At 44.6% G+C, this 12743-nt stretch overlaps 1 protein-coding gene across 10 annotated transcripts in view; it reads left to right on the forward strand.

Annotated features, from left to right (window-relative positions):
• rap1gapa (RAP1 GTPase activating protein a) overlaps positions 1 to 12743 on the forward strand; it is a 732526-nt gene that overhangs the window by 567345 nt on the left and 152438 nt on the right. The gene's annotated exons all lie outside the window — the stretch shown is intronic.

Raw genomic sequence — 12743 nt, forward strand, 5'->3', positions numbered from 1 at the left:
TAGTCTCCCAACCTCGGACGGCCCACTTCTACCTCCTACCCAAAATCCACAAACAGAACTGTCCCGGTAGACCCGTGTCAGCCTGTTCCTGCCCCACGGAACTAATTTCTTGCTATCTTGACTCCATTCTCTCTCCCTTTGTCCAGTCCCTTCCCACCTACATCCGTGATTCCTCTGACACCCTACATCATATCAACAATTTCCAGTTCCCTGGCCCCAACCGACTCCTCTTCACCATGAACGTCCAATCCCTCTACACCTCCAACCCCCACCAGGATGGTTTGAGGGCCCTTAGCTTCTTCCTTGAACAGAGGCCCAAACAATCCCCATCCACCACTACTCCCCTCCGTCTGGCTGAACTTGTTCTCACACTGAACAATTTCTCCTTCAACTCCTCTCACTTCCTCCAAATAAAAGGTGTAGCTATGGGTACCTGCATGGGCCCCAGTTATGCCTGTCTCTTTATGGGGAATGTGGAACCCTACTCTGGACCCCTCCCACAACTCTTTCTCCAGTACATCAATGATTACTTCAGTACTGTTCCATGCTCCCATCTGGACCTGGAAAAAATTATTAATTTTGCTTCCAATTTCCACCCCTCCATCATTTTCACGTGGTCCATCTCTGACATTTCCCTTCCCTTCCTTGACCTCTCTGTCTCAATTTCTGGTGATGGACTGTCCACCAATATTCATTACAAGCCTACCGACTCCCACAGCTACCTTGACTACAGCTCCTCACACCCTGCTTCCTGTAAGGACTCTATCCCATTCTCTCAGTTCTGTCGCATCTGTTCTGATGATGCTACTTTCAAAAACAGTTCCTCTGACGTATCCTCCTTCTTCCTTAACCGAGGTTTTCCACCCACGGTGGTTGACAGGGCCCTCAACCGTGTCCGGCCCATCTCCCGCGCATCCGCCCTCACGCCTTCTCCTCCCTCCCAGAAACATGATAGGGTCCCCCTTGTCCTCACTTATCACCCCACCAGCCTCCGCATTCAAAGGATCATCCTCCGCCATTTCCGCCAACTCCAGCATGATGCCACCACCAAACACATCTTCCCTGCACCTCCACCTCAGCGGCATTCCGCAGGGATCGTTCCCTCCGGGACACCCTAGTCCACTCCTGTATCACCCCCTACTCCTCAACCCCCTCCCACGGCACCTTCCCATGCAACCGCAGAAGGTGCAACACCTGACCCTTCACTTCCTCTCTCCTCACTGTCCAAGGGCCCAAACACTCCTTTCAAGTGAAGCAGCATTTCACTTGCACTTCCCTCAATTTAGTCTACTGCATTCGTTGCTCCCAATGCGGTTTCCTCTATATTGGAGAGACCAAACGCAGACCGGGTGACCACTTTACGGAACACCTTCGGTCTGTTCGCAAGCATTACCCAGACCTCCCTGTCGCTTGCCATTTCAACACTCCACCCTGCTCTCATGCCCACATGTCTGTCCTTGGCCTGCTGCATTGTTCCAGTGAAGCTCAACGCAAACTGGAGGAACAGCACCTCATCTTCCGACTAGGCACTTTACAGCCTTCCGGACTGAATATTGAATTCAACAACTTTAGATCATGAACTCTCTCCTCCATCCCCACCCCCTTTCCGACTCCCCTTTTTTCCAATAATTTATATAGATTTTTTCTTTTCCCACCTATTTCCATTATTTTTAAATGTATTTCCATCCATTGTTGTATCTCTACCTTTTAGCCTATTTCGATCCCTTCCCCCCACCCCACCCCCACTAGGACTATCTGTACCTTGCTCGTCCTGCTTTCTACCCTTAATGTCACCTGTTAGCACATTCCTTAGATAATATCACCACCTTCAACACCTCTTTGTCCTTTTGTCTGTGACATCTTTTGGCTATCTCCACCTATCACTGGCCCTCTATCCAGCTCTACCTGTCCCAACCCTCCCTTAAACCAGCTTATATTTCACCTCTTTTCTATTTTCCCTTAGTTCTGTTGAAGAGTCATACAGACTCGAAACGTTAACTGTGTTCCTCTCCGCAGATGCTGTCAGATCTGCTGTGTTTTTCCAGGTATTTTTATTTTTGTTTTTGTTTTGGATTTCCAACATCCGCAGTTTTTTGCTTTTATCTTAGGTAATTGTTGATGGATGTTTTTGTGACTAGAGGGGTTGTTTCCAGTGGGGTTCCACAGGGTTAAGTACTAGGTCGCCTGCTTTTTGTGGTATATATTCTCCTAGGCCCAACCACCTTCAGCTGCTTCATCAATGACCTTCCTTTCATCATAAGGTCAGAAGTGGGGATGTTCGCTGATGATTACACAATGTTCAGCACCATTTACAACTCCTCAGATACTGCAGCAAGACCTGGACAATATCTAGGCTTGGACAGATAAGTCACATTCGTGCCACCCAAGTGTCAGGCACTGACCATTGCCAACAAGAGAGAATCTAACCATTTGCCCCTGGACATTCAATGGCATTACCATCACTGAATCCCCTACTATCAACATCCTGGAGGTTTCCATTGACCAGGATCTGAACTGGACTAGCCAAAAGAGCAGGTCAGAGGTTAGGAATCCTATGATGAGTAACTCACCTCCTGATTCTCCAAAGCCTGTCCACCATCTACATGGTACAAAGGGGGAGTGCAATGGAATACTCTCCACTTGCCTGGATGAGTGCAGCTCCAACAACACTCAAGAAGCTTGACACCATCCAAGACAAAGCAGCCTGCTCGATTGGCACCTAATCCACAAACATTCACTCCTTCCACCACCGATGCACAGTAGCAGCAGTGTGTACCATCTTGCAGGAACTCACCAAGCCTCCTTAGACAACATCTTCAATCCACGACCACTAGAAGGACAAGGGCAGCAGATAGATGGGGAACACCACCACCTGGAAGTTCCCCTCCAAGCCACTCACCATCCTGACTTGGAAATATATCGGCCGTTCCTTCACTGTCGCTGGGTCAAAATCCTGGAACTCCCTCCCTAACAGCACTGTGGATGTACCTACACCACATGGACTGCAAGAAGGCAGCTCACCACCACCTTCAAGGGCAATTATGGATGGGCAATACATCCCGGCCCAGCCAGCAATACCCACATCCCAAGAATGATTAAAAAAAATAATAATTTGGATGTAAATCTGCTGATGATTATGTGAATACTGTGCCCCAAAGGTGACCTCCGAAGGCTGCATGTGTCTGCTCACTGGAGCATCATCGTGACTTTGCTCACTCCTCCGAGTGGGCTCTGCACAGATGTCTCTGACTCTGACACCTCCTCCTGCACTCCAGCACGGTGACCCTCACCCTGTCCCACTGATTCTGCGCACGCCACATCCCTCCAAAGTGCTTGTATCTGCATTGGTGGAGTGTGGGCTAGTGTGATGTGATGCTGCTTCCTCGGATATCTCTTCCTCCTTGTGATACCTGAGGGATGATCAGGCTTGAGGGGGTTTGTTGGGGTCATGGGGGTATGAGGGAGCAGAGCTGGGACCTCTGTGAGACACAGAAGGAGTTACTTAGGTATGGTCCTTCTCATTGTGAAGGCATGTTCTGATGCATGCTGTTCCGTTTCACCATGCTTACACTGGCCTTATGATGCAACCCCATCCTTGTATTCCCCTCGTGCTAACGTCCCATTGTGCTCAGGGAAGTGATGTCATGACCTCCACCATTACCAACATGTGCCAAGGTGATTTCAGTAATGCCTTTTATCACCTGCTAACGACCATTCACCATCACCAACAGGCAGTTTCCCAGGCACCCTGGCAAGCTCCATGGCCATCTGTTCCATGGGTGGGAAGGATGTGTCTCAGCCAGGCTGACCGGCCCCCTAGCCCAGGCCATCCGCATAGTGTTTTTCACCCTTTTTGACTGCGTCAACAACGTGAATTGACGTTAGCCTGACGTATAAAACATGGAAGGATATCCCTGTGATAGTGCTCATTCACAGTGGTGCAGTGGTAATGTCACCAGATTAGTCATCCAGATCCCAGGCTAATGCTCTGGGGACAAGGGTTCAGATCCCACCACGGCAGCTGGTGGATTTTAAACTCAATTAATATATCTGGAATATAAAGTTAGTTTCATGGTCTGCGACTATCGTCAATTCTTGTACTGAAATGGTTCACTAATGTCCTTGAGGAAAGGAAATCTGCCATCCTTACCCGGTCTGGCCCACATGTGACTCCAGACCCACAGCAATGTGGGTTGGCTCTTAACTGCCCTCTGAAATGGCCCAGCAAGCCATTCAGTTCAAGGGCAATTAGGGATGGGCAACAAATGCTGGCCTTGGCAGCGAAGACCACATCCCACGAAATAATAAATAACAAAATAACATTTCTGTGGAAGGGTCATGAGGACTCGAAACGTCAACTCTTTTCTTCTCCGCCGATGCTGCCAGACCTGCTGAGTTTTTCCAGGTAATTCTGTTTTTGTTTAAAATAACTAGTGCTTTGTGTGCACCTACATGAGCTGTGTACTCAAACAAGTGGTATGTGCCATAAATCATACCTTAGCTGCAACATGCAGATCTGACCCTTTCCTTGATGCTGTGTGAGGATGAGCCAAGCTACTCACATGGCTGGAACGCAGCAAGTCATTAAACCTTTTCCTGCACTGAATCCACGAGCGCTGATGGTCTCCTGCTGTGATCACTGTAGCCACTGTTTGTATCCAGGCCTCTTGGTTGCTCCGGCCAGTCGGGTAGGAGACTGGTCTCCTCTGCTGCACCTCAGCTGCCAAAATGTCAAGGTCCTGGTCAGAAAACCATGGGGCAGCTGGACCCATCCCTTCCCCCACATCCCCTCTGTGTGACATTCTATAAGTAACAATGTGATGGCCAAAATCCATTCAGATTATAATACTCTCATTCACTTCTGTGCGGTTACATGCACTAAGCCATTTTCACCATATTATCAGTGATTGCTGGTAAGATTTGGTGGAGAAAATGGCTTTGCACAGATGCTTGGTGCCATGTATGTTGGGCTGTGACTCCAATGTAGCGTGCTGTGCTCCATGACCACTGACAGCCAACTGGTTTCCTCCCTCCTTCCACAGTGTGACTATGTGCAGCTGTGAAGGACCTGGTCAAGGGTCAACAGTGTGGGTGCAACCTGATAGACAGGTGGCAAAAGGGCAAGTGGGTTTGATAATGAGCACAGCACTGTTCCTCATTCATCCACACACTGAGCCTTGGCAGCTACCTACATGACTGCAGAAAATCTATACCAGGTAGCAATGGCAAGACAATGGCATCTCCCTGGTTGTGTCTTGTGAATCCGCTCCATGCTTTCAGTGGTTCAGTAGGTCACACTTTGATTAGGCAGCAAGAATGACAGTGTCCCCATTGGGAAAGCCCATGATGGGCCATATCGTTCCAGGGTCACCTAACTGACAACATTCACAGCTTGGGCACTCACTGACAAGGCAATGACCTCTCCACTGAGGTACAGGGACTTCACCGTTGATGACCTACTTCTCAAATGGGCCTTTTAGAAGTTGCCCGACCTGTGTTGGGCCCGCCTCTGATCACACACTTCTTCCAGGGTTTCCCCCCATGGCTCTCTTGTTCGAGCTGCATCCCTGGATCAAAATGTGGAAGTTCAGGCAGACGTTTTCAGAGGTGGGTTTCACAGAACTGGGAATTCTCCCATCTCTGTGCATCCAACCCGGGAGTGACAATCTGGGCCTTAGTGTTTGAAAAATGGTGATAGCTGTTTTTGTAATAAGTGATAATCTGTGTAATGATTAATTTTGATATGAAGTCAGGAATCAATTTAACATTATTGCACTAGTACTGTGCTTCCTGCGACTCCAGCTCCATTTACCCTTTGATCAGATCGGAACTGAATGTAAAAGAGCAAGGTCAGAAGATGGAATAAGATAAAAATATATCTTTAGTCAAACATTATTATCCTTTCTGAGAAAGGATGTTGGCAGGAACCAATATAACAATCAGGGACTGTAATGTGGATAAAGCAAATGCCATAGAAGACATTAAACAGTGAGAATATAATAGCAATCATGAAGGGAGTCTGCAAGAGAGTTAGGCAGATGAATCATGTCAGTAGGCGCTTACACCTTGAGATCATAATGTCATAAGAAATAGGAGCAGGAGTAGGCCATTCAGCCCATCGAGTCTGCTCCGCCATTCAATAAGACCGTGGTTGATCGGACTGTGGCCTTAACTCCATTTCCCTGTCTACCCCCCATAACCCTCGACTCCTTTGTCAAACAAAACTCTGTCTAACTCAGCCTTGAATATATTCAATGACCCAGCCTCCGCTGCTCCCTGTGGAAGAGAATTCCAAAGACTAACAGCCCTCTGAGGGAAGAAATTCCTCCTCATCTCTGTCCTAAATGGCAGAGCCTTTATTTTTAAACTGCACCCCCTAGTTCTCGATTCCCCCACGAGGGAAAACAGCCTCTCAGCATCCACACTGTCGAGCCCCTAACTCTGGGTTATATCATTGGCCAAGTTAATTGAAAGTGATGGTGTGAGTTATTTGCATGTAATGAACTACTTGGGATACCTGAAGTGGCTTCACTGGCAGTTGAAACCTCACAGTCCTCCTACAGCACCAGACGTCTGTGAAAGTGATCCAGATTTCAACCTGCAAGATACTGAGGCGACTGAAGTACAATGAATGTCATTTTAGCAACAAATTGAGAACTTATCAAAATATTCCAAAATAAATGAACAGTAGATTTCAGTTATTTTTTGTTTAGGCACAATACTTGTCCTTGTCTCCCAAATAAAAGGCAAAGAGTAAAGGGTCAAGGAATGATCTTTGAAGACAGCCCAGTCACACTGACCCGCTAACCCCAGATTAGCTCTCGTCCTGAGCTCGGGTTTTACCTTGGGCTCCAGGAGAGTAAGAACAAGATGTGGTTTTCCCTCAGCCCACCCATATTAAAAGTGACAGCTCAATCCAACGCAAATTCATTCTTCTGTCATTTTTATAGACTTTTTAATTAGATCCATTGTTTGGGTCATATTATCTGATAAATGTGTCTTCCAGCTAAAACAAACCTGAATCCATAATCAACAGTGGGCTCTGTAAACCAGGCAGTCATTCACCTTTTTTGACTACTGGTAAGATTGAGATTCTAAATCTCGAGCACTGGCAAAACTTCACTGTCATCAGTCGGGAAGATGAGGAGCTGTGTTGACTGATTTAGAGCAGTGTAATGTGCACTTGATGCACTTTGATGTCATTCTCCATTCTGAATGCTTGAATGGGGTTATTGAGAGAAGTAAGCATTGTAGTGAAAGGAACATTGTGCACTTCAGATTCCCTATTTCCTTTGGACTGTTCTTTAGACTCTCATCAATATAAAATTCTGTTATGCAGTTGGATATAATGCAGTTAGCAGATGCTGTCATTAGTTAGGAGTGTATGAAGCAATAAATTGGGCCTAACATAATTCCAAGTGCAAAGACCCATTTTAGCAGGAGTTGCTTTGGTCAAACGTGAATTATTCTCACAGTATTTTAGTTCGCCAGAAATTAGTGAAATAACACACATTTGGTACAAACCAGAAAATCATGGAAACACTCAGCATATCAGGCAGCATCTGTTTTTATTTCCTATTTCCAGCATCCGCAGTATTGAGCTTTGTCAAATATTGGTACAATGTGTTTGGCATAATGTTTGGCTTGGAGCGAGGACAAGGAGCCTGTGAGTAAGGATCCAGATTTCACAATCAGCAGCGGTTCTGCCGCCTGGCATTGATCTCGAAGAAAGCCGCCTACAAAGATCCAGTGATCTTTCTAGCATGGATTTCCCCTTCCCTGATATTATTTCGAATCCGGTGCCAAGTCAAAGGGGTCTCCAGACTTCCAGCATCAGTGATGTCATCAATAGGGCGAGCAGCTAATCACATTGAAGTGTTCTCACAGGTAGCAAAACGGGAAGTAAAAGGCTCTGATTATCCTTCACTTTTTATAAATTTTGCGTAAAGTGAAATAAAGATTGGGACACACCAAATTAGAAGCTGAAATATCATTAACATGTTTTTAATTATTATTCTAAAAATCTATGGAAATTTATCAGAGTGAAAAAGATTGACATTGCACAAATGTAAAACATAAAATTAGTTTTTCAGGGTAGAGAGATTGTTCGGCAATAATTATGATTAAACCCAGTCACACCTCATTAAGAAGGTGTAACTTTTTTGGAGGGATGTAGTTTAACAGCAATATTACAATGTAAACAGGAAACTCATCAGTTCAGTGATTTCTAAAGATTGCTGCCTGCAGGAAATTAAACAGTGCTTCTTGTGGAGAAGCAGGGAATCACTGACAGCAACTTCTGATTCCATGTGCCACTGCCCATGTGCAGATGCTGAAGTTTCTGTCAGTTTCACAGGATAATGATGGTGAAAGCTGATTCACAATCATGTAACAACACAGTGAATGGATACTGCCAGCTTCCTGGTCCGAATCACTGTGCCATAATTAAGCAGGTAATTAATTGTACCTACAGAATAATTCCTTAATAGTTCTGAGATCAAATAAAGATTTTTGCAAATTATACTATGATGCATCAATGAGATTTCACTGATTCATCAAAATCATGAGGGGTCTAAGAAAAGTGGACAGAGAGAAACTGTTCCTTTTGGCAGAAGATTCAAGAACTAGAGAATGCTGCTATAGGATCAATGACAAAAGAACCAATTGAAACATAAGAAAGCATTTTTTACGCAGCAAGTGGTTAGGGTCTGGAATACACAACCTGAGAGTGTGATGGAGGCAGGTTCAATCATGAAAGGGAATTGGATAATCATCTGAAGATAAAGCATTCCAGGCAAAGGGCAGGGTTGTAAGACTAGCTGAGTTGTTCTTGTAGAGAGCCGGCATGGACTCAACTGGCTGAATGGCCTCCTCCTGTGCTGTAACCATTCTGATTCTATTCTATAATGCTATGGTTATCAAAGATATGGGCAGAGTAGATTTGTACCTGGATAAATATTCTCTTGACATTATCTCCAGCTCATTATATGGGTTTGGGTATCAGTAAAACATTGCAATCAGTGATGTGTTCTTTGCTTTAGAAATGGAAGCTGGTATACCATATGTTCAGATAACAAACAGATACATTTAACTGTAATGCTCAATTAGTCAAAGTAAACGTAGGGAATGCTGGAAATATTCCGTAGGTTTGGTAGTGTCTGTGGAGAGAGAAAAACAAACCTTTTGCCAATAAAACGTTGGTGTGGATGGACCTGGGACTACTCGAAAGTTTGATTCCTCCACTATTTGAAAAGTAATTCTGATTATAGCTACAGTATTTCTTCAGACAGTCTAATCGACACTGCACTCAAATATGCACAGCACTGTTTAAAGTGCAACCATGTTTTTGCTAGTTGTCTTTTTTATAGCTCTCTTTTAATTATGTACTGTTAGCAAACAAGAAGGCTCCCCCAAGGTCTTAGTATGTAACTACCGTGGTTCTGAGCCACGCAGATCTAAGTGCCATTCCCACTCTGTGCTCAGATAGCTGATCATAGTGAGGGCAACTGTAAGGTGCTAGTATCAGCAGCTGCACAAGAGTGAAGACTTCCTATCAGATTCCACATGCATCTATAAGACCAAAGACGTAGGAGCAGAAATGGGCCATTCAGCCCCTCAAGTCTGCTCCGCCATTGGCTGATCTGATAATCCTCAACTCCACTTTCCTGCCTTTTCCCCATAACCCTTGATTCTCTTACTGATTAAAAATCTGTCTATCTCAGCCTTGAATATACTTAACGACCCAGCCTCTACAGCCCTCTGCGGTAAAGAATTCCACAGATTCACTCCCTCTGAGAGAAGAAATTCCTCCTCATCTCAGTTTTAAATGGGTGCCCCCTTACTCTGAGATTATGCCCTTTGGTCCTAGACACTCCCACAAGGGGAAACAACCTCTCAGCATCTACCCTGTCAAGCCCCCTAAGAATCTTATATATTTCAATAAGGTCACCTCTCATTCTTCTAAACTCCAATGAGCACAGGCCCAACCTACTCAACCTCTCCTCATAAGAAAACCCCTCCATACCTGGGATCAACCTAGTGAACCTTCTCTGGACTGTCTCCGATGCCAGTATATCTTTCCTTAGATAAGGAGACCAAAACTGTTCATAATATATTAGGTGTATATTAACTAGTGCCTTGTATAGTTTTAGCAAGACTTCCCTATTTTTATACTCCATTCCCTTTGAAATAAAGGCCAAAATTCAATTTGCCTTCCCTATTACCTGCTGAACTCGTATGTTAGCTTTTTGGGATTCATGCACGAGGACCCCCAAATCCCTCTGTGCTGCAGCTTTCTGCAGTCTTTCTCCATTTAAATAATATTCAGCTCCTCTGTTCTTCCTGCCAAAGTGCATAACCTCACCTTTTCCTACATTATATTCCATCTGCCAAGTTTTTGCCTACTCAGTTAACCTGTCTATATCCCTCTGTAGACCCTGTGTCTTTGTCATCACTTACCTTCCCACCTATTTTTGTGTCATCCACAAACTTGGCGCTAGTGCATTCACTTCCCTCATCCAATTAATATATATTATAAATAATTGTGGCCCCAGCACCTGATCCCTGTGGCACTCTGACTGTATAATTCAGTCTTCACTACTCTGCCAGGTTAATAGAATATTTTTCCTATTATTATAAGGAGGGAAACATGAAAGTTTTGCTCACAGCAAAATGGCTATTTCCAAACCAAAACCTGCATCCTTACCCAGGTTAATATGCCATAAGAATAATAATTGTCCTCAGTGCACTGGAGATTGATACATTCTCATCTTTCTTCCAAAACGTATTTACTGTTGGACTGAAGCATTCAGGTTAAAGCTAATATTCAGATTTATTTGGGGTTAGAATTGCTCAGAAGAATAGGAAGTCAGCAAAATACATAAGACCTGAAATTCTAGTAGGTTGGAAGGGAGAAATTTGGAAACACAATAGGAAGCAAGGAAAATGGGACACAACTTTGATTTGCTGGGCTTCTGTCTCATTCAAAAAATGACTTGACCAGCCAGAGAAGCCCATGTACTGTAAATGAATAAAAAAAGTTAGACTGTTAAGAGATAAGGCTTTTCTTAGCTTCAGAGAGAGAGAGAGATTTCTTGCTGCTCGCTTCAGTTTTTCCAGATGACTTTGATGACATTTCTCTGTCTCTGGCTTGGCAAAACCAGTTCTTAAAAACCTCCTGTCTGTATATTCCAAGAAAGGAATTTGATTAACATGTCTTGCAGTCATTGTTGTAGAACAAGTAATCACATTTTTTGATCTTTCATCAGAAACTTTTGACACATTGCAACATAGCAGAAACCAATAGGAAATGGGGCTATTTCATCCTCCACAGTGGGCTTTGAGTGTCTGTTGGGTATATCCTGGCTAGCCATCAGTTCCCGATTGTCTTGACAGAATCATATTTTTATTGCATTTGTTTTAAGAGTCCCTTTTTTGAAGTTGACCTTGATACCCCCAGGTGTGAAATTCTGTGCAACATGTCAGGGCAGGTCTGTAGTACAATCCATATAGGAATTTTCCAGAAAGGTAGTCAATTTACAATAGCAGACACCAGGTGACTGGTGTTTTTTTTTAAAGTAGGTACTCTTTAAACAGTTCAATATGTTTTTGGTTAGCTGGTGAAGTTATTGGTAGATCTCACTCAGTCTCAATTTCCCATTGTCGTGACAATAGTCACCTTGAGGGCAGCTCTCATCCCAACCTTAGATTGGTGATGGCACTTTGATCTGGGTCAAATAACATGCCAGATACTTGAACCAATCATCTCGGCTGTAACTTCAGTGCAGTACTGAGGGTGTGCTGCACTGTTGGAGGTACCATCTTTTGAATGAGATGCAAAATCCTGGCCAATTAAGTCTGCCCCCTCAGATGGACATAAGGGATGCTGTGCCATGATTTGAAGAAGAGCAGATGTGCCTGCCAATATTTTATCCCCCAATCAACATCACTAAAACAAACTGTTTGGTCATTTATCCCATTACTGTTTGTGGGAGCTTTCTGTGCACACAATGTACAGGGTTTTCCCTTCATCCAGCAGGTGTGGTGGGCGAGCCTGGCAGTGACTGCAAAATGGACTGCGGCCCGCAATCAGGCCTCGACTGCTAATTCACGCCAATTATTGGCTGGCCAGCGTGAAAGGCGAGCTGAAACACTCAGTGCTGCCTCAGGGAGCTGAAGAATTGGAGAAACAAAAGTAAAGATTTATAAGATGTTATAAACATGTCCCCACATGTGACTCAGTCACATGAAGAGGGACATGTTTGAAATGAAGGCAAAAGTCTTTTTACTGGTTGTATATTTGCTGTTGGAAACCTCACCCTGCCCGTGGATGAGCTTTCATTAAAAATAGCAAAAGGCTGCCTGGCATATTGGCCCACCGCCAACCGAAATGTTGAGCGGGCAACGAAAAATACAAATTAATTACTTGCTTAAGGGCCTAAATTGGCCTCTTAATTGTTGGCGGGTGCACTGCCGACTCTCACATGCTCCCACTGATCGATAGATCCTGAGTGTGCACGACGACATCGGGACGTTTGCTTGACCTCATCGTCCGTGATTTTACACCTGATCAGGTCGGGCTCGCGCCCACCTGACTAACGTAAAATCCTGCCCATTGGCTGCTGCAGCTCTCTACATTACAAGAGTGATCACATTTCAAATTTCCTTCATTGGTTGTGAAGCACTTTGTGATTACCTGAAATCTTGACAGGGGCTAGACAAATACCAATTCTTTATTCTTTCTG

This window comes from Carcharodon carcharias, chromosome 15 (genome assembly GCF_017639515.1).
Source record: "Carcharodon carcharias isolate sCarCar2 chromosome 15, sCarCar2.pri, whole genome shotgun sequence".
Taxonomy (NCBI): Eukaryota; Metazoa; Chordata; class Chondrichthyes; order Lamniformes; family Lamnidae; genus Carcharodon; species Carcharodon carcharias.